Source organism: Aptenodytes patagonicus, chromosome 1, assembly GCF_965638725.1.
Source record: "Aptenodytes patagonicus chromosome 1, bAptPat1.pri.cur, whole genome shotgun sequence".
Lineage (NCBI taxonomy): Eukaryota > Metazoa > Chordata > Aves > Sphenisciformes > Spheniscidae > Aptenodytes > Aptenodytes patagonicus.
In genome coordinates, this window is record NC_134949.1 from 29,730,687 (window position 1) to 29,754,858 (window position 24,172).

Genomic DNA, 24,172 nt, shown 5'->3' on the forward strand with positions numbered 1-24,172 from the left:
TTGATTTTTGCTTCCCAGTTAGAGTTTCAAATTACTTAAAATAAATGCAGGTCAGAAATTTGCTAAGCCGTCATTATATTGCAGCATTGATTGCTGGTCATAATCTCACTGGTTTTACAGTAACTTCTAATTCATGCAGTACCTAAGTCTGTTTTGATTAGATGCTTTATGACAATACAGGATAAAGGAGAAAACTAAATATGGAATGACAGCTTAAAAAACACAGTCCTTTTAAATGCAGGTCCACCAAAATGAGCATCACTTTTTCATGTTGCAATTACTCTCTGCTGTGCATTGGAGTCTCCATTCAGTAAACCCTTGTTGAAGAACTGTGAAAGGTTTGACAGATGAGTTGCTGGGTAATTACTTAGTTCCTTTCCATCTCGCTAGCTTTTTGTCTGATAAATGAAGGCTTAAATTCTGATTTCAACAATTCTAATCTCAGTACCACAATCAATTACAGTAAAATGCCAATATATATTTTTTCCAGAGTCTGGCCAATTTAAGACTCCTTCCTTGCAGTTGTTTATTGTTTAGTTCAAGGGATAGCATGTGTATGATAAATTTATCTAGTCAGAGATGAAAGAGAAACGTAACTTTAAGTGACAGGTGCATTTTTAGCTGATGCTGTTACCATCTACCAAACAATACCGTAATTCTCTTTTTAAGCAACAGCTAAGTATAAAATGAAACTAAGAGGGCAAATTATTGCTTTGTATAAATATCTCACAAACAACAATAAGAAGAGAGAAAAGCCTCTTCCATGAGAGAAAGCTAACGGACAGTGTTGCCACAAGAACATGTGTTTTTAGAAATTAAAAAAAAAAATTTCCAAGATGTTAAAATAGTGAGATGACTGAATGTTTTTCAATGGAGATAGGGGGTCAAAAGAACTAGAATGAAAACTGTTATATTTGTAAAAGGTTCTATATGATGCTGTCACTTGCAGTAGTGGAAGACTTGGTTGTGCTTGGTTATCTGGACTCTCGTCTTATATTCTTTCTGTACAAACATGTTCCTATAAATAAAGGGTCTGAGGCCAAATGGGTGATTTTTTGGGCTATATACTATAGCTGAGTGTGAATGTTCAGACGATTCATGCAGATATCTGACTTTTACATTCAGATTTAGGTCTGTTTTACTTCTTACTGACTTATACTTGAGCATAAACAAGGAACACCTTCAGAGCTGAAGTCCAACACACACACTGTTTTAAATTTAAGGTTTTTCACTAGCAAGCAAAATTGAACATTGTTGGTCTAGTAAGATGATATAATCAATTAAATAATACCGAAAAGTTTCTTGATATTTTATTCAGAACTAATCATATTACTCTAGACTGCCAGGTATTAATGGTATTAATCAAAATTTGAGTCTCCTGTAAATTAAGCCAATGGATAGGACTGTGGTTCATACTTCATACATATCTGCAACTAAGTAACTGATCAATGTCTATGCAGGTAAAGCAGAAATATCGACCAAGTGTAATACGAGAAAAAGGCAACAGGCTGAAAAGAGGAAGTCAGAGGATGTCACATTTTTCAAAATGTCGTGCATTCTTACTTTCCTCAGTTTATGGTATTTTATTGGAGGCTTGAAGGCATTACTTCTGAAAGGGAATTTAGTGGCTTGTATCCTGTAAACAACTTTGAAAATGTTTTTTGTTGTTGTTGTTAAGAAATGCTTTCTGGAGAAAGCAAGGGGGTTCAAGGAGAAACTGTGAGTCGGTGGCATCTTCAAAGGGACGGAGCAAGGAGCAGCTTTTCTGTCAAGGTGACAAAATGACCAGTGGATTTCTTTCAAGCAGGCATCTGTCTCAGGATACCTGTTGCAACTTATAACAAGTTTCTATAGCTTTTTTTATTACTTGTTGATGCTTAAATGTGTGGCAGAGTCCTCATGCATCTGCACTTGCTCAGAAGCTCTCCACGGGGATTTCTCTGGCTATCCCCGGGTTTGCTGACATGGGCACGGAGGAACTGGGGCTAAGCACAAAGGAGGGGGTACTGGAGAAAGTTACAAAGTCCTTTACAAGTAATGAATATTTTTGCTTTCCAGCATATAACAACTAAATGTTCACATCTTGTTAATATTATTTTGATAGTGAATGACCTACAGTTTTTATATTTTGCACAATATTGTTCCCTGAAACTCTGTTGTATTACATGCCTGTGTGTCTGTCTGTGCACACAGACTTGCCCTACAGAATTTTCTCTTAAGGTCCCAGCCTGCTAAAAAGCTTTAGAGCTGCCATGGGTTTCCAGAGACTTATCTACCATCAGTGCTGGAACTGCTGGACATATGCCTCATATGGATGAGGGGACGATACACACACTTGAGTGGATACTCTATTTTTCTCATCTCTCAGCCAGCTGATGGCTTGCTTTTACCCACTTCTATGTCCCACCACGTGGAGAGCTCTTATGTTAATCAGGGAAATACGTTCAGCTCTGTTGGTAACATCTGGATAACAAAAATACCTGAAGGAACCCGGTGTTGAAGGGATCGGTTGGGTTTGCCCAACCGGCTTTATTTCTGGTATTCTTTCAAGAAGCATACCCGTGAGACTCAAACATAACCATGACAAGAAGTTCTCAAACTGCTAATGAGTTTACTATTAACCGTCTATAATCCATGAATATTTATTCCTGATTTTTTTTTAAGTTCTTACTGAACAATTATTTTCATCTTCTGCAACAAGGAAAATGTTCCATATTCACATTTCATCTTTTTGTTGACAATTTAATTATTTCACTATCTTCAGCTCAGTTGTTGTTTGGTTTGGGTTTTTTTTTATAGGGCTTTTTCTAGGGTTAAAATTGTGCACTACTTGTATTCTAGATTAACATACATACTTAGTAAGTAATTTTAAATATGAAAATGAACCATTACAACTCACTTAAGGGCTCCCACTGAGTATGTATGTTTATTTTTTTTATGATCTTTTTTTTTTTCTTTTTCAAATTCCTTATTGATTAAAGGAAAGGCTTAAAAGAAAGGTGACAGCAAAAATAGGCATAGTTGCTCAGAATTAATATAATAATGTAATTTCTTAAATGGCACACATTTGAACTATTAATACTTTGGTTTAAAAAATCCATTTAGCTTAGTCCTTGAGATTACTGAACAATTTTCTCTTGCAGAAGTGGCTTGTACTAGAGTCTGAAATAAACAAAAGAGGAGTGTAGGTGTGTTCCATCACATACTGTGGGCCACAGTGGGTCAAATTCATTACCTACTTTTAAATGCCTTTTATTGAAGGATGAAGAGAGTTTGATTTATATGTATTAAAATATTATTCTTTTCTTCATACCAGTAAGCACTGTTAAAAGTGGCTTTTGATTTTCCATACAGGCTGCCAAACACTGGAGAGATTTTTCTGAAAAGGGTTAGATATTTTTGTTGTTGTTGAAGGATGAATCGGAAAAGGGCATCTTCTCCTGTCCTTTTCTGCCTGTTCCTGCACTCATCTGGCAGAGGGCAGGATTCAGGCTGCTGTCAGACAGGGAACACAGAAGGGCTGCACCAATCCGTGTTCAATGAGGGGCTCAAACACCAACACCAAACTCACTGGGAATATGTTTTCCAAGTAGGCTTTGGGTAGTTTCCTACCTTTGAGGAAGTGGAGAAGGGATTCCTGAACCAAGGTAGTGCACCAAGGTAGTCATTGCATCGCCAATATTACCTGCCTTCAACACAGTGATGTCATCCAGTACTTCTGAAGGAGCTAACTTCAGTTGCTTGTAAGATAAGCTGAAACTAAAATAAAAAAGAGAGAGGTAGTCACTTCTAAAGACCTCCAGACAGTGGTCTTCATCTAAATCAGGTGTCTATCCATCCTGAGTCTAGGATTCTCAAATGTGTAGAATAATTCAGTATTAATAGGTGGTACGGCAGGTTCCTTGGCAGTGAGTATTAGGGAGGTGGACTGGTAGAAGGCAGTGAGAATCTCCACTAAAACAGGAGAGGAGAGAGACCTAACATGGAAACAATTTTTGCTGTATATATAGCAATAAACATAAAGATCGTCCATGTGATACACTGTAACTAACCATACTGTAAATAGTCAGAATACAGAAAACCTTCAGAAGGCTGCATATGCATTGATAATGCTTTAGACTAGCATAAATGTTTGTTTGCTGTCTCTAGCTGCTGAAAATAGATTTAAATATAACTAGATTTAGGGAAAACAAATATCTTGATACTTGCCAAATTCTAGCTTTAGTCACTACAGTGAGCCCATTTGAAATTAATTCTGCAATTTTTGTTTGATGAAGGGTATTGCTTTCTTTCAAATCTCCACTTATGACTGATGCTAGCCAGAAAATAATTTTAAAGGGTTAGAAAATCGATTGGCTAGATTTACAGTGTTTTAAAACTTGACACTAGTTCTTTCTTGTTGAGAGTCATTCTCAACTCCCTCAGTCACTCACCAGTCTTCCTTTTGGGAACAATGTCTGCAATGGCTATGGGGGACAGCACCAGATATGAGCATGCTGAGCTCTGGTGGTATCACTGGCAGCTTTGAGTAACCAATCTGCAAACCTTGGGAATTATTAGAGCTGGACTACAGCCTGACTTGGGCCATCTCTAGCTACTGATCAGTGCAAAGATTTCTCTAGGTTTTATACCAATGACATTTGATACAGAACCATTTGTCATCAGAAAGCATTGGGTTAACCTCCAAACTGATGAAATGCATGCACATAGAGTTAGCACAAGTCCTCCTTCCCCCCCAAATCTGTCCCCACAATTTCATGACAATCTGAATTTTATCCATTGCTTTATGACAGCCCATGTGACGCTGCTGGGTGACAATCCATTGCTCTGCTGTAAGCTACTGTACTTCACTGCTTCCCGGGATTGCCCGTGAAGTTTAACTTCTATCTTCTGAGCATGTCTTCATGTGCTGAATATATTGCTGTCATGTAGACTGTAGTAATACCAAGACAAACTTCTAAGGATGTGATTACACCCCATATCTTGTGTTAGATGTTTATGGTACCTAAACCAAAAGCTTAGCCTCCCAGAGTCATCTTCTATTCAGTGCAGAGGGAAAGGCTTTTATGGATATCAGTTCAGGGCAGAATCCCAATTTAGGAGGAACTTGTCTTTTGCTCTGACTGTCATCTCATCATTGTCCTTAGGGTTAGGTGGTGTTAATAATGCTTTTTTCTTTCCTGTCTTGCATAGAAAACTGAAAGCTTTGTCGGCAATTTAGAGATAATAAATAAAAATTGCGTAAGTCGTGGTCATTAATGATACATGTTGTAACAGCACACGAGTCTCCATATTTCTATAGAACGGCAAGGGGTCTAAATATGCCTCAATAACTACAGTATACATGCAAATCTAATCTAATGTTTTCTGAGTACTTCATATCATTTTTTTGCCAGAGTAGCTTTCATAATTGCAATAGTCACAGTCTTCTATTTTCTAACATCACAATTTTTGACACTAATATATTATGATCTCCTTTTCCTGGTTAACTAACACAGTGGAGTCAGTATTCATTCTGTATGAGGTAATGCTACATTACAGTCTCATATAGTATGAATTTTACTGTCAGATACTGATGAATGCTGATTGTCAAACATTTCATTAAATTCAATACATATCTCATGTAACTTGAATATAAATGCCATATCTAAATCTAAACTTTTCAGAACTGTTTTATAACTCTCAGCAGTGCTTTTAATATCAGGTATCAGAATACTTGATATATAAAGGAGTTAACAAATATATACTTTTCCTGCACATTTTGTTTCAGTGAAAGGCTTTCTTTTCTTCAGTTGGTTACTTTAGAAGTTAAAGCTCCATGAAGGCCCAGTCTAGTACATTAGCTAGTTCCCTGAAGTTTGATTATGAATCAGTTTCTATCTTTACAGGGAGGACATTCTTTATGTCAGGCAAAGTACACATTTCAGTGTCAAGCTTGACATTCTTCTTTTAGCCCTTTGACATGTTAAATAACATAGAAGTCAGACTGCAATGTGTAGAACATCTTTTAAATTTCAATAGCAGAACTGTCTTATATCTTTTAGTCAAAACGATCCTGTCAAATCCACGTGGCCTTCTGAAGCTCAGCTGTGATTGTCACAAACGAAAATTCAAAACTAATGCAGAATCATAAAGAGATACCCAGTGAGATCACTGTTAATGTTCACCTTTCATTTCATTTGTAACCTTAAATGTGAAACAAAAAGTCAGCCCGCATATGTCAAACAAGACACATTTATCATACAATCAGTTAGAAAATATGTATTTCTGGAGGGACTTGGTCCTTGATCCACCTCATTTATTAAAAGGAAGAAAAGATTCCTGTCCCAATGTAATTAAAGTAACGGGCATGCCATGTGCATGTCATACATGGAGTAGTCTGTGTTAGGATTTGAGAGCAGAGAAGGTAAAGGAAAAAGTGAGAGATCTTCTCACACGCCCTTTCACAGGTTTAGTATAAGCTGAGTATTCAAAATTTTAGACATTAATTGATTGCTCTTTTCCTAAGGGCTTTTATGCCCTTTCTATTACTGCATTGTCTCTGTCTGACTTATTTGAGGCTAACGCACTAATGTAGGGAAAACAATAACTCTTCTGAACTCTTCCAGCTTCTCAGAATGACGATTTTGAGGAACTTTGCTGTCCATTGTGTCTATCCTTTTGCAGGTAGGTGTTGTTCTCTACCGGAAGCGTTTCTGTGCTCTTGTAGAAACCGTCTGTAGATAAAAATGAAAATAAAACAAAAAAAGTAACAATTTGCTAGTGTTTCCAATGAAACAGAGGGGTACCCACAGGGAAGTTGCTATCATTTCACTAAAGTTTTACCATCAGTTAAGACAACTGTGTCCTCTGTTGTTTCCTTAAGAAGGTGGTTATTTTTCACTATTTACCATTGTATTTCTTAACTTTCGAAACTGGTACTGTGTGACACAAGAAATTGCACTCCTCATTACAATTTCAGCATCAGTACATATTAAGTGTTGGCATACACAGTTAAACATATGGCATGCTTTTTCAATTGGATATATGAGGTCTTAATTCATGTTGAGTGTTATGTTAGACTAGGCTATTATATAGCATGTCTTTTCTTATACCAGGGAACAAAAGGAAGGTCGTTAGAGTGAAGTGAAGTCTGCTGCTGTTAATAGAGAACTACCTTGTCATGAAGCTCACCTAAAAAGTGTCTCCTAACCTTACAACATATCCAACAACAATCTTTCTATGTGCTCAGGTAAATATTATGTTAAATTGGAGGGCGTTTGAGAGTGTGTATTTGAAAGTACAAAGCACTCCACCTTTCAGTGAATGAAACTTTGCAAACTCGGGAAGCCTTGAGATTACTCATATACCTAGATATGTTAATGTAAGAGATGCATTAACGTTAAAGCATGAAAGACACTATTAGTTCTGTCTACCACTGGGCTACATTATAACTGAAGTGTTAACTTTTGAAATCTCAGAATAGATAGATCAAATGATTTTTTGAAGAAGTATATTTATACTTATAAAATAATTTTAATTCAGTATCATCAAATATTTTGGGTAATCTAGTTTTATGATGGACATACACATATACAATTTTAAGATTAAATATGCAAGAGGTCCTGTTACAAAAATCCAACTATATTTAAAAGAACATAATGATATTAACATATAGGCAGATTCCAGGATATACAAGAAGATAATAACAGAAAACGCAGAAGAAACAGTGAGAGTCATCTGATCCATCTTCACATCCCAAGAAAAGATTAACTCACTGTTAATAGATGTTGCTGAAATTACACTGCAAGTCCTCTGGTTTTCAGGGTTGGCTATATCTGACTTCTTTCTTTTGGTCATCTTCATTATTGTCCTTGGTCAAGGAAAGGATGAGAGACAAGGAGTGATCATGGGGCTAGAAACCGCTGAATTTTTGCAGCATAGTTTTTCAGGTTTGCAATTTTCTATGTTAGTTTGGAGGACACTAAACAAAATCACTATACCAGTGTCATATTCATGCTGTATTAATTCTCCATGGTCCAACCTTGACATCTAAAAAGGGAAGATACCATTCTGAAGACCCTCCTTTGTCTGTATTTCCCCCACTGTCTCAGAGGCAACCTCTGTGTTTGGCAGAGAACTACGACTTTTGCCAAATGGGAATTTGTGGAGTCGGGGAAAGGAAGAACAGGTTGTGCTGTGGTTACAGCTGCCCACCAGAAAAGGGGAAGCAAGATACTTGCTGAGAACAATCTCTTACTAACTCCTGGGCGAAGAGCAGGCTCTTTTGTTGGTCTGTGGACCACCATACAAGAAGCCATTTACCTGGTTGATCTGATTTTGCTGCTTGACCAGTTTTTCTTCTTTTTTTTTCTTGAGAAAAGGTGACTAGCTGTATGGAAACCTCCTACAGTCCAAATGCATCCTGTAGCCTGGACAGCATTGCTTTATCATGACATATAAAAGTCTCCCTTTGCATCGCAGCAGACCAATGTTGAAGCTCGTGCTTCTCTTCTACAGGTATTCTTAAATTAGGACCATACCAGTAAAGCAACAATAAAGATAAATGAAAGAAGATACACCATTTTAATGGAGTTTTAGTTAGAGTAACAAATAATTTCTGTGGGTTTGCTAATGCTTCTTTAATTAGAAGTATAGGATGCGTGAACAAAAAATACAAACATAAACATGTATATACATGCACACACACACACTGAGATTCATTCTGGAAAAATCACTGTTATGGGACCAAGTTTTCTTCTTCTCCTTTGTAGAATTATTGTTTTCTTTTATTCTATTTTCAGATTTCAGTTGTTTGAAAGGATTGGCTTTTATTTTAATTGGAATTTTCACTTTGTTATCTGAAACCTATTTTTGTTAGTGATGAGGCTACTTTTTAAAAAAAAACATATTTACAAGAGAAATGTGGAAAGAATTTTACTCCAAAAAATCCCATTGTTAATCTCTTTATTTTATATATTATGAAAGTATCTGAGCTTTGTGTTTGTCATATTTTAAGTCCAGAAGGGAAAAGATAAAGGTTTGATACATAAAATTGTGAGACGGTTTAATGCAGTGGAGGTAGCCATGAAATGCTTAAAGGAATCTAAATGTGGGAGAACTTCAGTTTTCAATTACAGCTATAGAGCTTGCCAATTTTTTGCTGTCATTTTGCATTGACGTGTGGAGAGTGTGAAAGATGTCCCAAAGGTTTCTCCTTAAATGGGAAAAGTGAAAATGCCACCCCAGATTTTTTCGCTCTCTGTATAAACAGAAAGTCACTTTCCTTTTATTGCTGCTTGCATTTGAGATCAGGACTGAGTACCATAAGAGACAGAGAGAACTAACTGAGAGTAAGAAAAGGTATCTTGCAGATGTGGAATAATTCTGGAAATGTTTTAGACTGCTGCATTTCAGGGTTTTAGCTTTGAAATCGTTACATATGTATGTAACTACACCCATACTTTTTTCCACTGGCTTATGTCAGGTTTCACAGGAGTTTTTTACCCCTTACTAGAGCCATAGCATTCAGTTATTAGATTCTGACACTTGCAAACTTGACTTCTGTGTAACTGTTTGGGTGAAAAACATTAAGCCTGCTCAGAAGCTTTTGCAGTCTGTAAGAATTAGTGACAGATTTCTGATCTTTGACTATTCTTGACATTTTGTCTGAGAACAAATTTCAGACATTTTCAGTGTCCAGAACTCATTTTACTTGGTGAAACCTGATTTTGAAAGCTATAAGAAGAAATATTGCTGGTCCATTTCAGGCTAGTAAAAAGTTAAAATTTAGGACTCTGAAGGTTATTTCAGTGTTTCTAAATTTGAAAAAAAAAAAAAAAGAAGAAGAAAAAGAATCATTCAGGTACCTCTGATACAATTCTATGGATTTGTGAATGGAAAAATAAATCTCTCTTTTTATGTTCTTAAGCTTCGGGGTAATCAGACAAATAAAGGCAGTTTCTCTATTCACAACACAAATATTTTCAATGAGCACTCAAACTGAGAGCCCTCCGTCTAGATTTCCCTGTGAGTCAAATGTTAGTGCTTGGTCAGACTGTACTGAGGTTTCCTGGTCTTTTATAGTAGATCATCACAGCATAATTCTGTGCTCAATAACTAAATACAGGTAACTAAAGAGGAGAGCGAGGTGCTCAGAACAGTTTGGCATGGGTACTTTTCTGGAGCTGAAGAGCAGCAGTACCTCCACGTGGCATTGCGTTGTGCTCTGCGGATGTAGCCCTTCATTTCTGTACGCCCTTTTCCATGCCCTCTGACTGTGCTGTTTATGTCCCTTCTCAAACAGTACCTGCACAGAGCCATTTTTCTGAAAGCACTGAAGAGCTTTGTACTGTGTAAAAATATGCCAACCTATCAGTCTCAGGGAGGTTTGATCCAGCCTCAAACATTATCTCCTAAATTGCACATTTCATTTCAACATTTTAACATTTAACATTTTAACCAAAGCATCAAAAATACAGGGAAAAATTAATGTTGCATTTCTACTGATGTAGTTTACAACTTTAAAATTTCACCAACATGAGCCTTACTAAGACTAACAAATTAGTTTGAGTAGCAAGTAGTTTAGTTGGAGCTCCGTAAAAACTTGCTGAGGCTAAATGTGAAATGCTCAAATGGCTGATAGCAACATCTTTACCACCTGAAGTCAGTATCTCATTACCCAAAAAATCTCATGTTTGGGTCACAGGTGGCCGTACTAGCAACATTTGGATCCTCAGGGACTTTTACTTTTTTGAAGGTGGGATATGAAAATGCACTGAAGCCTAAAAAGAGATTCAGCAAAAATATAAAGCAAAACGTCCAGATATAACAGGTTGGCATTACTTTATATTACTTTATATTTAACTTTGAGAAACCCTCTAACTGCTAAAGAATAGAAAAGTTGATTAAGGAAGAGATTTCAGAAAATTACTGAAAGGCTGTAAGATCTGATTCCCCTACAGTGCCCATGAACATTTCCAGGATAATAAATCCTTAAACACAGTGAAGGTGATGCATTAGAGAGTGTCAAAATTGTCATTTGTCCCAGACAAGCTGGTAGTGAGTATGCATATGTTATTAGTATGTGGTCTGATACAATCTGTGAAAAATGACTTTGTGAGCACAGAGTCACTCCAGTAAAACATTTTTAAATGCTTTTTTCTGTGCTGTGGATGAAAAGGGCAAATTTTGGATCATTAAAAAAATTCAAGAAAGAAAACAGTTGAGCAAAAGGGAGTAATATGGTGTTCATACTAGAAATAGTCCTAAGTGAAGATTCTCTTTTATTATTAAGAAAGTTTTACTATACTCAACAGTGCTGTATGAAAATATTGAGCACCTAGCCAAATTCATCCCAAATTTAATAATGTAATATAATAATTACAATATACAGAGCCAGCTGAGAAAGCACAGGCTTGTTTGACAGTAGGTTAAATCTCTTGGTTTTTTTTTTAATTTTACAGAAATATAAATATAAAATTAGCACAAGCCTTTTGTTATGGTTTTTTTCCCTTTTCTTATACAGACATAGAGAAAGGACATTTCTTATACAAGCTCCAAGCAATGTCCCAGTTTAGCAGGGCATTCAGTTGGAACACAATAAGGTTTGTTTTTAAGACCATCTATTTTATAGGTCCACCAAGGGAAAAGGAAGGAGGGAAAATGGTTAATGACAGACTTGGGCAAAGTTGTTATTGTGAATGGTTTAATTTCTGAAAACTGTGCTTTAGAGAGTACCAAAATGATTAGATTATGAACAGCTTTGATAGATCCAGAAAAGAAAGATCAAAAACTTTTGAAAATACAAAAATGGAACCATTTAAATAAATTTTGTTTTGAATTTAGCCAAATACATTTAAAAGGATTACACAGCAAAAAGAAATGAAAACTTTGCTTTGGACTGAATTAAGCATTTAATTGAAACCTTTTTTATTTTCCCCTTTATTTTCATTCCAGTGAGATAAAGCTAACATTTTCTGTTTCAGATTGACCAGAAATTCACTTTCTCAAATTATTTTTTTAGTTTATTTATATAAAAATATACTTTTTCCCCCCATTCTTTTCATGAGGGAAATCACTTTGCCTGAGCTGATAACACCCAGCTCTCCAGCTCTATCGTGTCCACTCTTGAAGCAGCAGGTTTAGGGCTGTTGATCTATGAGGGAGGGTTGCAGCGGAGACGAGTCACAGTGAAAACCAGGATTGACGCTGGACTCCTAAGCTCTGCTGGGCTTGTTGGCACAGACCTCTGTGTTAACATCACAGCATTAAATATCAGAGGAGAGGGAGGGAGGAAGAGCCGCTGGGGGGGAGACCCGAGCAGCAGCAGCAGTCTGGAGCATGGCAAGGCAAGGCTGCAGCAGGGTTTCAGCATCGGGGGAAGGGAGGAGGCTGCAGGGATGAAGGGAGCAGCATCCAGCCTTGGTGAAAGCCAGCGAGGACGCAGTTCTTGGTCAGAAGGGCAAGGCAAGGCAGGCAGCAGTAAGGCTGGCTCCAAAAAGCTTGGGAGCTGCTGATCTGCAAGAAGCAGTTGGAGGTGAGATAACAGCTGCTCCATGGCAGAGGGCAGATATCCATCAAAACTAACAAGTTACAGAACTAATTAAATTCCCAGCTGCTTTTAGGCAAACGAGTAACAACATTAATCAGGATGGCTTTTTCCCATCTTCACTGGTCAGAGGGCACTGGCCTTTTGTTTTGCATTCAGATTGCACTATTTGAAACCACCTCTGCTATCTCAGTAGGAAATCATTGAAAATAAACACTTTCAGAAAAGGAGTCTGGAAATGTCTGATGATACAGACATTATTTATAATAATAATGACACACCATTATTTATATTAGGAGAGGGTTCAGAATTTCCTATGCCCAAAGGATCCTGGTCTCGGCAATCCCCCCCAAATCTCTCTGTGCCTTTGCTTTCCCCTCCCTCTCCCCCCCAAAAAAGCCCCACAACCAAAAAAGCAAGTTGAACTGGAGTTAATGGGAGGGTTACTTTCTATCTAATCTTGAGTTACTGTGTACCACATAGGCAAACAATGACAGGAACAAGGTCACGATCTCACAGAGCAAAGCATCATAACTCTTAGGTTAGGGAGTCCAGTTGCTATTTGTTTGCTTAATTTGGCTCAAGGATACTTGTATTTTTAGCTTCATAGTAGCACAGCTTCATGAGGAGAGCACTCACTGTGTGCATTAGTGAACAGCCTAGTTATTCAAGCAGGAATCTGTGAACAGGTTTGGAAAGTGCTCCCCTCTAACTTTATTGGCAGGGTAAGATGGAAACAAAACCCAGCTCTTCAGCTTATAGCTCTGGAAAGATTTATCACAAGAAGAGCCCAGGCATTGATCCTCAGCTAGGCTTTTGGTGAAAGAAACCATGACTCCTGTGCATTGCGCTGTTTCACTGTTCCTAGTGCGAGTTAGCCATGAGCACGCCTGGACAAGGCTCTCCCAGGCAGGCAGACAGGCATCATGGCAGCCTGTGGCTGGTGACCGGCTGTCCAGAATGTGCAGTTTGTGCACTGGGTCATAGCAGAAACCTTCATGTTGTGAAAGAAGGTACTTGATGAGTTTTGACAGGTACTTTACTGGTTGGACAGCGCCGGAGAAAAAAATTTTTTGATTGCTCTTATAGATGTAGAGACTTAAATTCCTCCCAGTTTTGGTTGGGTTTACACAATCTATGTCTTCATCTGGATGCTCCCTCCAGCCAATGCATTGGGATAGGGTTTGTTCAAGATTTAGAATCCCTTGTCTCACTTTAAATTACTGTACATTTTGGTTTTGTTACTTTTTGATCTGTGGGCTCTAAAGAATTCATTTCAAACTTTGGTATTAATTTTCCAGTGTATTTTGCTTTTCGATTGAGATAGCGACTATTGCCTGCGCGCTACTCAGGGGATACACACTGTATCCCTGTATACCAAGCTATGTTTAAATATTTAATGCTGCATTAAATGGCATAACTGTGTTAATGTCTTTCTCTCAGGGGGTTATTCCATGAAAATTAACAAATATAATTAATTTATGCAGGATACTTCATTTTCCTATGCCAGAAATGTCCAACATTTTTTGCATGAACCATTTTTACATTTCAGACTAGTGATCTATAGCTGGTTTCTGTTCAGGATTCAGTTCATGACAACAAATGATTTATTTTTCATAGATAATACTAATAGTACATCCATTGATTTTATACAGAATATAATGCACATAATAGGCATAAGCCATGCTGAAGGTTATCTGATATTCACTTTGGAGCTGATGAGTCAGTATTAACCATGAATTCAGTCTGTGTCTTAATTAATCTTAATTTCTTGAGCTCCATCACACCTCCACTTTACAAGTCACATATGGACTGTCAGCTCTTGAACGGCTCTTCAGCCATGTGCTCATGATCAGTCACAACCTGGCGATATAGCTGAACCAGAGGTTTAGAACAGAGGCAGCATGCTTCAGGGATTGACTGACTCCTGAATTTTTTTTTTTCTTGGATATAAAATAATTTGAATTTAGTGCATGAAGGACATACCACAAAGCCCATCTTTTGTGGTGGGAATAAAATATAGGACTTTGAGAATTGTGTAACATATTTTTCATTTATTATGTTCTTCCTCACTGAGCTATTTTATTAAAGAAGAACTAAAAAATCTTTGTTTGTATGTATTGCAGTTTGAAAAGATGGCAGGATATCTAACCTGTACAATGCAATTCACAGATATTAGAAGCATGAAGACACTAAAGATATGAAACCAATTCATCTAGAGCAGCTTTAGTTCTATAATACTAATCAGGTGGATTCAATTTAGGTAAAAGTGTAATACCAAATTCAGTTTCTGTTAAAAATAAAATGCAATTTAATTAATTATTCTGTTCTATCAGTTTATCTTCATGATGCATAGACATTAAAGATGCCATGAAATTATAACATCTTAATGTCAGTGTGAAGCTATTTACATCCACCCTGTGCTTTGGTTGCAGTATAAGATAAACAAATATAGCATGCTCAGGATTTGATGAGTAACACCTTTATTATGCCTGTTGTCTAGCGCTAAATTAGAACATAACACTCCTGGCAGTACACATGACAGCTGCATCAACATAAAATGAATTTCTTTCATCAGTATATTACAATTAATGGCATATGAATTCATAATGATCAAACATGTCTTATGCCCAAGATATTTATCAACTGTTCAGAATACAAAAGGTACCAGCTCATCTAGGTACCCTTGGAATGGTAATTTTGGATTGGCTGGTAAGTTGCTGTAAGAAGAAGAGGTGACAAAATCAATATCTTATATGTATTTCATCTTATGTGACACCTCCATAATGGCGAAGGTTTTACAATTACATTTAAAGTTAGTGTCTGAGATGTTCCAGAGTCCCAGGAACCTCCAGTGCCTTTTGTTTACTGCTGACCCTTTAACTGTCCTGACCTATTCAGTCAGACCAAAAGACCAAGCACAACGTTTCTCTAGGCTTTTTAAATAGGGCTTGGAGGTTGATTGTATTTTTGTCTCATATTGCCACGCTTCAAGATACATAGTTCTAAGCATTTGTGTAGCATCCGTTTTGGTGGCAGCTGAGGACATCATAGATATTAATGACAGTTATCCAAAAGTCACCTCTCTGAAGAAGAGAACTTTTTCCCTTTCAACTGAGATATGCCTTTTAGGTCCTGATTTATGAGGGAAGATCCACATTGCTAAGCCCTTAACAAGTGTCATGTTATCCTTGTCTCAAAGGCCATATACAACACACAACATCTACGATTACCTCTGCAGAGTTAAGTCCAAGAGTGCTCTCCATTTGCACTCAAAAGCCAGCCTTCTCTATCATCTTAGTTCTGATGGCGAAAAAAAACCCAGACACATGTCCAAACAGGAGTCTGACAGGTAAGTATAAGTGAAGTAGCAGGAGTTGTGGAAATAACAGAAACAGGAAGATAACCCAGGTCTGGTAGGGCCTACTGAACCACATTCCCCATCTGATTGCATGATCTAAGAATAACTCTCATCACCCACTGCCATTTTTGGCATTTACTTTCTGACAGCTTTATTTCATCAAGCAGAATTATGAAGTACTTACAAATAGGAGCATACACTCTTTGGGACACATAATCTTTGTTTCATCTGTATTGCGAGATGGTTTATGAAGTTCTACTAATTGCACTGTCCACATGCACATTGACTAAGGCAAATCACTGGCTTCTAATGTCTTTGGTATTAGGCAAACACAGTAAGAAATAGCTTTAATTCCAAAGAATGTGCAGGCCAACCCTCTATTTAAACTGAAATTGTCTATCCTCTGCAGAGAACTTACAGGCTTGAAATGAACATTTCTATGTCTGAAAAACAGATTAACTTCTTGTCACGTCCCACCTACGGGAAGGGGAGAGTGACTAAGGTCCGCAAATCCCCTCGGTGTGGATTAAGGTGAGATAACACTCAAGGTCTATACATGAACATCAACTTTAATGGAACGAACACTCTATAAGCATCAACCCTCTGTGTATTAATATGTCACATAAGCTAAGTGGCTTTATGAGAAGTTGAAGTAGGCCTTGTGTTTCTTAGCAGCATCAAGGGCAAAGAGCGAGAAGGAGGGGAGAGAGAGAGAGCTAGGAAGCGAGCGAGAGAGAGAGAGAGAGATCACCAATCCTGGATCAAGTGTCAGACCTGCCAACGGGGGGTGTCAGTGTGGAGAATGCCCCAAGGAGGCTCGTGTGCACCCCTATTTATTGGCCCCAGTCCAAGGTCTCTAGAATCTTCTCTCACCCCAGCTTCAGGAGTGGTTGAGATATTAGTCAGTCAAGGAGAGTGACACTGGGCCCCTCCCCGTGGCTGGCTTCTGGAGCTTTCTCTTGGGGCGTTGTCTGTCCTCACAGCACAGTCACCTGGGCCTCGTCCCTTACACTTCTATATAGCAAATTGTTCTTGCTTTTGACTTCCGCTAAAAAAGGGATGTCAAATAGAAGATTTAGCAAGAAGGATGATGAAACTTAATGATAACCTAGTCGCAAGGCAATAATGGCTGTTCTGCAGTGCCTTTCCGTTTACTTAATGACTGCCTCCAGCCTGATATTTAATAAAAAGTAATCATTTTTATATTCAACACTATATTTAAAATCTATTTTAGTGTAATCAATGTTTTCCAGTTTGTAATATTATATCACTTTAATTCAGCAATAATAAGAAAGACAAATTTGAACCCATGCACAAGTAAACTTTTAAAAAAACAAAGAATGATGAATGCTCCTGATGTTTGCTCATCTTGCATAAAATTGTTGCTCCTGAATAATATGGAATGATCCCAATCTAATCAACTGAATCTTGTTTAAAAATTCAGCACCTATTTTTATTTGTATTTGATTAGCTGTGACTTATCAAAGTGCTTTGACTTGCATCTAACTAGTTCCATTTCATCCTTCAATGAATTTACATATTGTGCTTGTGTTATGGAAGGTCTTGCCAAGAACTTGTTCATATTAAATACTCTGAATTCTTTTTTATGCAGCCTCAGAAATATACTTTCAAAGCCTCAAAGATGCATTAAGAGATCTGCTTCAAGATCACCTGTTTCACAAATAGCCAAAAGAATGAAATCTTACTATGACTACCTTAAAATCTTTTAGGCTATCACTCAGTATGCCAGTAAGGAGAATATCATGGCTCTGAAGACCATAAATAAACTTTTATTTCTTCTTAAGGAAAAGTAATTGCCTTGTTTAGAATTCAGAGAAGTGGTAGAAAATCAGCTGGTAATCTCTCACTAAGGAGCACTCATTTTAATGTCATCGGGCATAGAAAACAAAGAGTTTCTTTTTGGTTGTGAAATATATACACTTGCAGCAGCACCGCATGTGACTATACAAGCAATCCCATTTAAGGTATAAAAATGGTAAAATAAATCAAGCTTTAGGTCCCCTTAAAATATTGCAGTTGCAGCTGTAATTGGTTTGATGGCTCTAAAATAGATTGATTTCTTTCTGAATCTCTGATCTTCATAATCCAATGAATCACTGCTTAACAAGACTATATCATTTATTACTATGTACAGCTAAATGTCTTGACAAGTTTAAGATTAATAAAGTTTGCACCTTTGCATCCTCATTACTGTACTCTGGAGCTTATTCTCTAAGCTTTCATTCATGTATTATTCCTCAGCCTTCTATGTAATGCTAGGGTCTGCATAAGCCCATGAAAGCTGTAGAAACTGAATTTCAATCAAGCATGCAGAATCAGCAAATAATAAGCTGACTTCTGGAAATGTTGGAGAACAGAGTGGACTGGAAGGTGACAGGTTCATATTCTCCTGCCTCAGCTCAGCAGTACATGATGGAGTACTTCACACTTTAAATGCTGTTTCTCTAGAAACTGAAAACCATAGAAGATGGTAGATGTTAATCTCACTTCTGGTTAAGAAGACCACTGTTTTTGGTAGGGGTTCCTTCAAAAACAAATGAGGAAGACTTTTATTTTTATGAAATTACTGAAGGACAACTGAAAAAGAAATACCTAGAGCAGGTGAGTTACGTGAAGTACTGATGATGATTGCAACATCCTTTTTGTTTGAAAATTTGAACTCAAGATTCTCCAAAAGTAGCAGAGGAGGGAGACCTATGTCACCTCAGACTCTATATTATAATATATTATATTATATTATGTTATGTTATATTATATATTAAAATAAATAATATATAATATTATAATATAATATATTATTATATCCGGGGAACTACAGGCCTGTCAGTCTGACCTCGGTGCCGGGGAAGGTTATGGAGCAGATCATCTTGAGTGCCATCACACAGCACGTACAGGGCAACCAGGCGACCAGGCCCAGTCAGCATGGGTTCATGAAAGGCAGGTCCTGCTTGACCAACCTGATCACCTTCTATGACAAGGTGACCTGCTTTGCATATGAGGGAAAGGCTGTGGATGTTGTCTACCTAGACTTTAGTAAAGCCTTTGACACTGTTTCCCACAGCATTCTCCTGGAGAAACTGGCTGCTCATGGCTAGGATGGGCGTACTCTTCACTGGGTAAAAAACTGGCTGGACAGCCGGGCCCAGAGAGTTGTGGTGAATGGAGTTAAATCCAGTTGGCGGCCGGTCACAAGTGGTGTTGCCCAGGGCTCAGTTTTGGGGCCGGTCTTGTTCAATATCTTTATCAATGATCTGGACGAGGGGATCGAGTGCACCCTCAGTAAGTTTGCAGATGACACCAAGTTGGGCAGTAGCGTTGATCTGCTTGAGGGTAGGAAGGTTCTACAGAGGGACCTGGACAGGCTGGATTGATGGGCCCAGACCAGTTGTATGAGGTTCAACAAGGCCAAGTGCCGGGTCCTGCACTTGGGTCTCAACAACCCCATGCAGTGCTACAGGCTTGGGAAAGAGTGGCTGGAAAGCTGCCTGTCAGAAAAGGACCTGGGGGTGTTGGTCGACAGCCGGCTGAACATGAGCTGGCAGTGTGCCCAGGTGGCCAAGAAGGCCAATAGCATCCTGGCCTGTATCAGAAATAGTGTGGCCAGCAGGAGTAGGGAAGTGATGGTGCCCCTGTACTCGGCCCTGGTGAGGCTGCACCTCGAATGCTGTGTTCAGTTTTGGTCCCCTCACTACAAGAAGGACGTTGAGGTGCTGGAGTGTGTCCAAAGAAGGGCAATGTCACAACCCAGACTGGGTACCTCAGGGGGTCACAGTAGTTTCGTGATCCCCTTGGGCTAAATTAAGGTGAAATGACACCAGACGATCGATCAAACGTTTTATTTATGGTAGAAGCAATCTGAACTTGGAAAGCGTAATGACAGGTGGCGTGGGTTCTATTGAGACATTTATAAGAAAAAAAAAAGGAAAGAGAGGAAAAGGAAAAGGAAGAAAAGCTCAAGACTGTGCTTCAAAAGAGGTTGTAGCAAGGTGGGTGTCGTCTTCTTCTCCCAAGTAACAAGCGATAGGACAAGAGGAAATGGCCTCAAGTTGCACCAGGGGAGGTTTAGATTGAATATTAGGAAAAATTTCTTCACCAAAAGGGTTATCAAGCATTGGAACAGGCTGCCCAGGGAAGTGGTTGAGTCACCATCCCTAGAGGTATTTAAAAGACGTGTAGATGTGGTGCTTAGGGCCATGGTTTAGTGGTGGAATTGGCAGTGCTAGGTTAATGGTTGGATTTGATCTTAAAGGTCCTTTCCAACCTAAACGATTCTATGATTCTATGATTATTATATAACGGGATATGATACTATATATAAATATATAATGTATTATAAAAGATTATGTTATATTATAAACTGCAGACTCTAACAATTAATAATTAGGATCTGAACAGATTATTAAGGGCTAATCTATAGGTACTTCATTATATTTCAAGGTGGATGAAGACAAAGTGCTGATATTCAGGACTATTTCTTGCTCACTGAAACCACTGTAAGCTACTGGTGTCGAGCCTCTCTGACAAGGAAGTGAAAATTGTTGATTAGATACTAATAAGTATTATGTTTCCAAACCTTCCTCCAGTGTGTGAGGATGTTAACCCGGAAACCTCTGTACCGGCTAAGGAATTCGTGACTAATTTGCTGCAAGTGTTCTTTCAGAAATCAATGCACAGGATCTACTGTATTTTACAAGCTCAAGACTGTGCTTCAAAAGACCCTTTAACAGAGCTCTGTCCAGTCAGAAGCTGTAACTCATGTTCCCTGACCACTGATAAAAAATAGCCCCGGTGCTGTAGCACTGGGATTTGGAAGAATGACCTGTCGAGCAGTGCTTCCAGAAGAGGAACAAAAATCAATACTACAAGAGTAAGAGAGGGCAAGAGCATGTGAAGACCATATCAGGGAAATGTTTCACAGTGGATATTGTCTGGTTGATAAACCTATGTCAAAGGTGAGATAAAAGGTGCAAAGACAGAATACAATCAATCATCTCCGTTTTCAATTTGCATTAATATGTTGTGCTTTGTATAATGCCACAGAAACAGTACAAATATATGAGATGCCACACAGTAAAAGAAGTCTTCATCAAGAAGTCTTTATTCAGACATAAATCTTATTGGTTGAGAGACTGTCTGTGAACAGACCTAAATCCGATAGGACAAATATGATCATACATCACCTGGGCGAACAGGAGGCTAATAGGTCAAAACAGGGTGAGGATATAGCTACTTCCAGCTCTTAGGAAGTATTTTTTTCCTTCCTGCCAGTAATTTTGCAGTATTGTGTAATTCTTTGCTCTAACTTCAGTCTCATCACTGCAATATTGTCACTTTGCTCACATCTGGTAGTAGCTTTGGCTCCATGCACACGCCAAAAAAAAATCTTTTGATGTTTGTGGCTAAAAGAAGCATTTTTCCCCAAAAGAATCAGAAATCCTCTTTACTGTGGAATACAAAAATAGATCTCCCCAGCATCTCTGCCACAAGAAAGAGAGTGTCTTTGCAGATATATCTAAATTGCTGCTTCATTTCCTCAGGTCTTCATAGTAGATAAACTTTCATATTTATTGAGGTAAGCAATATTGATAGAAGAGACCTAAGTGCTTGAAATATATGTGCGTTTCACAAGAAATAGAATGTAAAATGAAGAAATCAAATTCTAACATTGGGAAATACTCCTTTTCTTACTTTGTCTGTATCACCACTGGGAGGTTCAGTTAAAAACCAGTTTTTTCTATTTTTTATTTCCAGCATGATTCTTTCAAGATAAAAAAAAAAGGGGGAGAGAGAGAAATTTCTAGGTAAAATAATCTTAATTTCACAAGATATTATTCTTTATTCTTTTCTGGAGCAAATTCCCACTGTTTCATTGATTTTAACTGTCTAGATGAAAAATTGGCCCTATATCAAATAATATCAAAGTTTGCCTTTTTTCATGCGGTGAGAAATGACCTTCAATAGTGTAGGCAGGGAATGGCATACCCACCCACACATCCAGTCACACATGCACTCGCTCAGCTATTAAAACATGACCTAGCTTCAGTTTAGTTCCAGCACCACACCAGGGAACCCAGGTTTTCTTCTGGCAGAGGACTGACGGGCTCTGTGTAAAACCTGTGTAAAAAGAAGGAAATAATTTTGCAGTATGGGATTTTCAAGGGTAATGTCAGAATGCAAACGTGTAGCAGACTATGTAACAAAATACAGAACCAAGCAAAGAAAAAGAGAGTCTGGGCTGACACTGGAAAAAAATACAAATACTGGAATTAATTACCATTCTGAAGTTGACAGATTTATGGTTAGTGCAATCACAAAGGATATGCTTTTAGCTGGCTAAATATTTGAATTACTGGTGCAATTGGGCTGTTAGAAATTCATTAAAACATTATTATTTGTACCTCAATTAATTGCATTTATAAATGGTGATGGGTTCAGAATTATCACGAGTAATGTATTTTTAGTGTGTACCATGAAAACAAACTTCATGTATCAGTGATCCCCGTTTGATTAAATGTTATCAATTATTGGTGTGCACGTGCTTGATGTGAGTAAGAGCTACATGTATCAATCACGCACAGATATGTATTCAAAGGTAAGCATAGTTTACTATGCTACTGCTATTCTAAATTGTTGTACAGTCATTATACTCTAGTCTCTTCCTCTATGACTCAGATCATGTCTTGGTCAGCCCACATATTCTTCTTATGGGAACATTTTCTTTCTATATCTGGGCTATGCTAAACTAAACTGGATTTTGTTGGTATGAAATATCACCCTTAGTTAGGTTTCTATAAACAGTTATCACCTAGCAGCACCTGCAGAACCTCTTCAGATTTTGGGAGGTGTAAAAATATTTAGATTAGAGGGAATTTCTCTTAGACAACAAAATGGTTTGAAGAGCGTAGCACTGAAATTGTTCAGCCATTCTGTTTTGCTTGTTACTGAAGTCTTTCCTTCTCCAGCTGGGGACAACAGAAATGCATACAGGCCACAGGGGCAAGCTGACACTGTCCCTTAAAACCACAAAACTGCTCTGAAGGCAGGAATATGAAGAACATGAAAAGGGCCATGTCCCAGAGGAAGTCCCAGGGAACGTTCTGGCTAGTTGAATTCTGCAATCGTGTTAATAATCATAAGTATAAGCCATAATACAACGTGTTATACATGCTATGAAGGCAGACAAGTCCCAGAGGCTGCCTCTTCCCTTTCTTCACCCGTCTGAAATGAACTACAGTCTGTCCTTTGCTTTGATCCAAATCCATCTCTGAACTATGCCATATATTAAAAGCATGGCTGAAAAGCACATTCTGCTTTAGAGACTGTGGTTGAAAAAAATACCAGATTCTTAGTTTTATCAATTTTAATGAAAAAGGTTCCAATTTGGAAGAGTAAAATGCTTACTCTCTTCACTTGGCAGACAGCTCAGAAAAAGCCTCCACTTACCTGGCCACTAATGATCCTCACAGAGACTTCATTGTCCAACCCAGCAGGCTAATCAAAGATGCTTTTTTCAGCCAGTTCTGATAACAGAAGGGAATATATTCATCATCATTCTGAGACTTACATAAATGTTCATTATTCCAGAAGAGAGAAGACTAAAAAGCCAGAAGATCCTGTAATCAGTGAAAGTTTCTATCATTGGACTAAATATAAAATATTATACAAAGCAGTATGAGGGCTGCTCTAACTTTAGCCCACTGTCTGACCCCTTGTGCTCTTCTGAAAATTTCCTGATCCATCATCTTTTCTTCTGACTGCTCTCTTCTCCATCAGCCTCAAGGATGGGGATATTACAGGAGAGGCTCCGTTGACTCTGTGCAAGCTGAGGATTCTTTTACATACCTATATATACATGTAGATAGATATGCTGCTGCATATTGTGATTTAAATGATCATGTGCTTGAAGGTGAGTGATTTAGGTTAAAATGAGTGTCTTAGCATGAGTTTTCAAAGTGTTTAAAGTATTCTGAGAAGCTGCTTTAGAATATTCTAGTTATCTATGGGGCTTTAGAAAAAAAACATAAAACCTTATTTATAATTAAGGAGGACATTGAGTCCTTTTCTGCAAGTCCATACTGATATTCAATAATGCAGATTATGTTAGAACAAAAAGTATTGATTTGAATAGTTGAGGTTTTTCCATTTTCTTATTGACTACCAACCACTATTCTGTTTTTCATTTTTTATTTTCTTAGGTCTGTACTTCCAGATGTTTGGACAGATGCTGTTGTCAAGGAACACGCAGTTACATACCTGGAACT

General features: G+C 37.9%; 1 long non-coding RNA gene across 1 annotated transcript in view; it reads left to right on the plus strand.

The window, feature by feature from the left end:
• Positions 1 to 7,216, plus strand: part of LOC143155683 (uncharacterized) — a 35,073-nt gene extending 27,857 nt beyond the window's left edge. Inside the window, exons 2-3 of the long non-coding RNA XR_012994455.1 lie at positions 6,609 to 6,666; positions 7,098 to 7,216. This is a non-coding gene — a long non-coding RNA (uncharacterized LOC143155683). The remainder of the gene's footprint in view (positions 1 to 6,608; positions 6,667 to 7,097) is intronic.
• Positions 7,217 to 24,172: the final 16,956 nt, after the last annotated feature.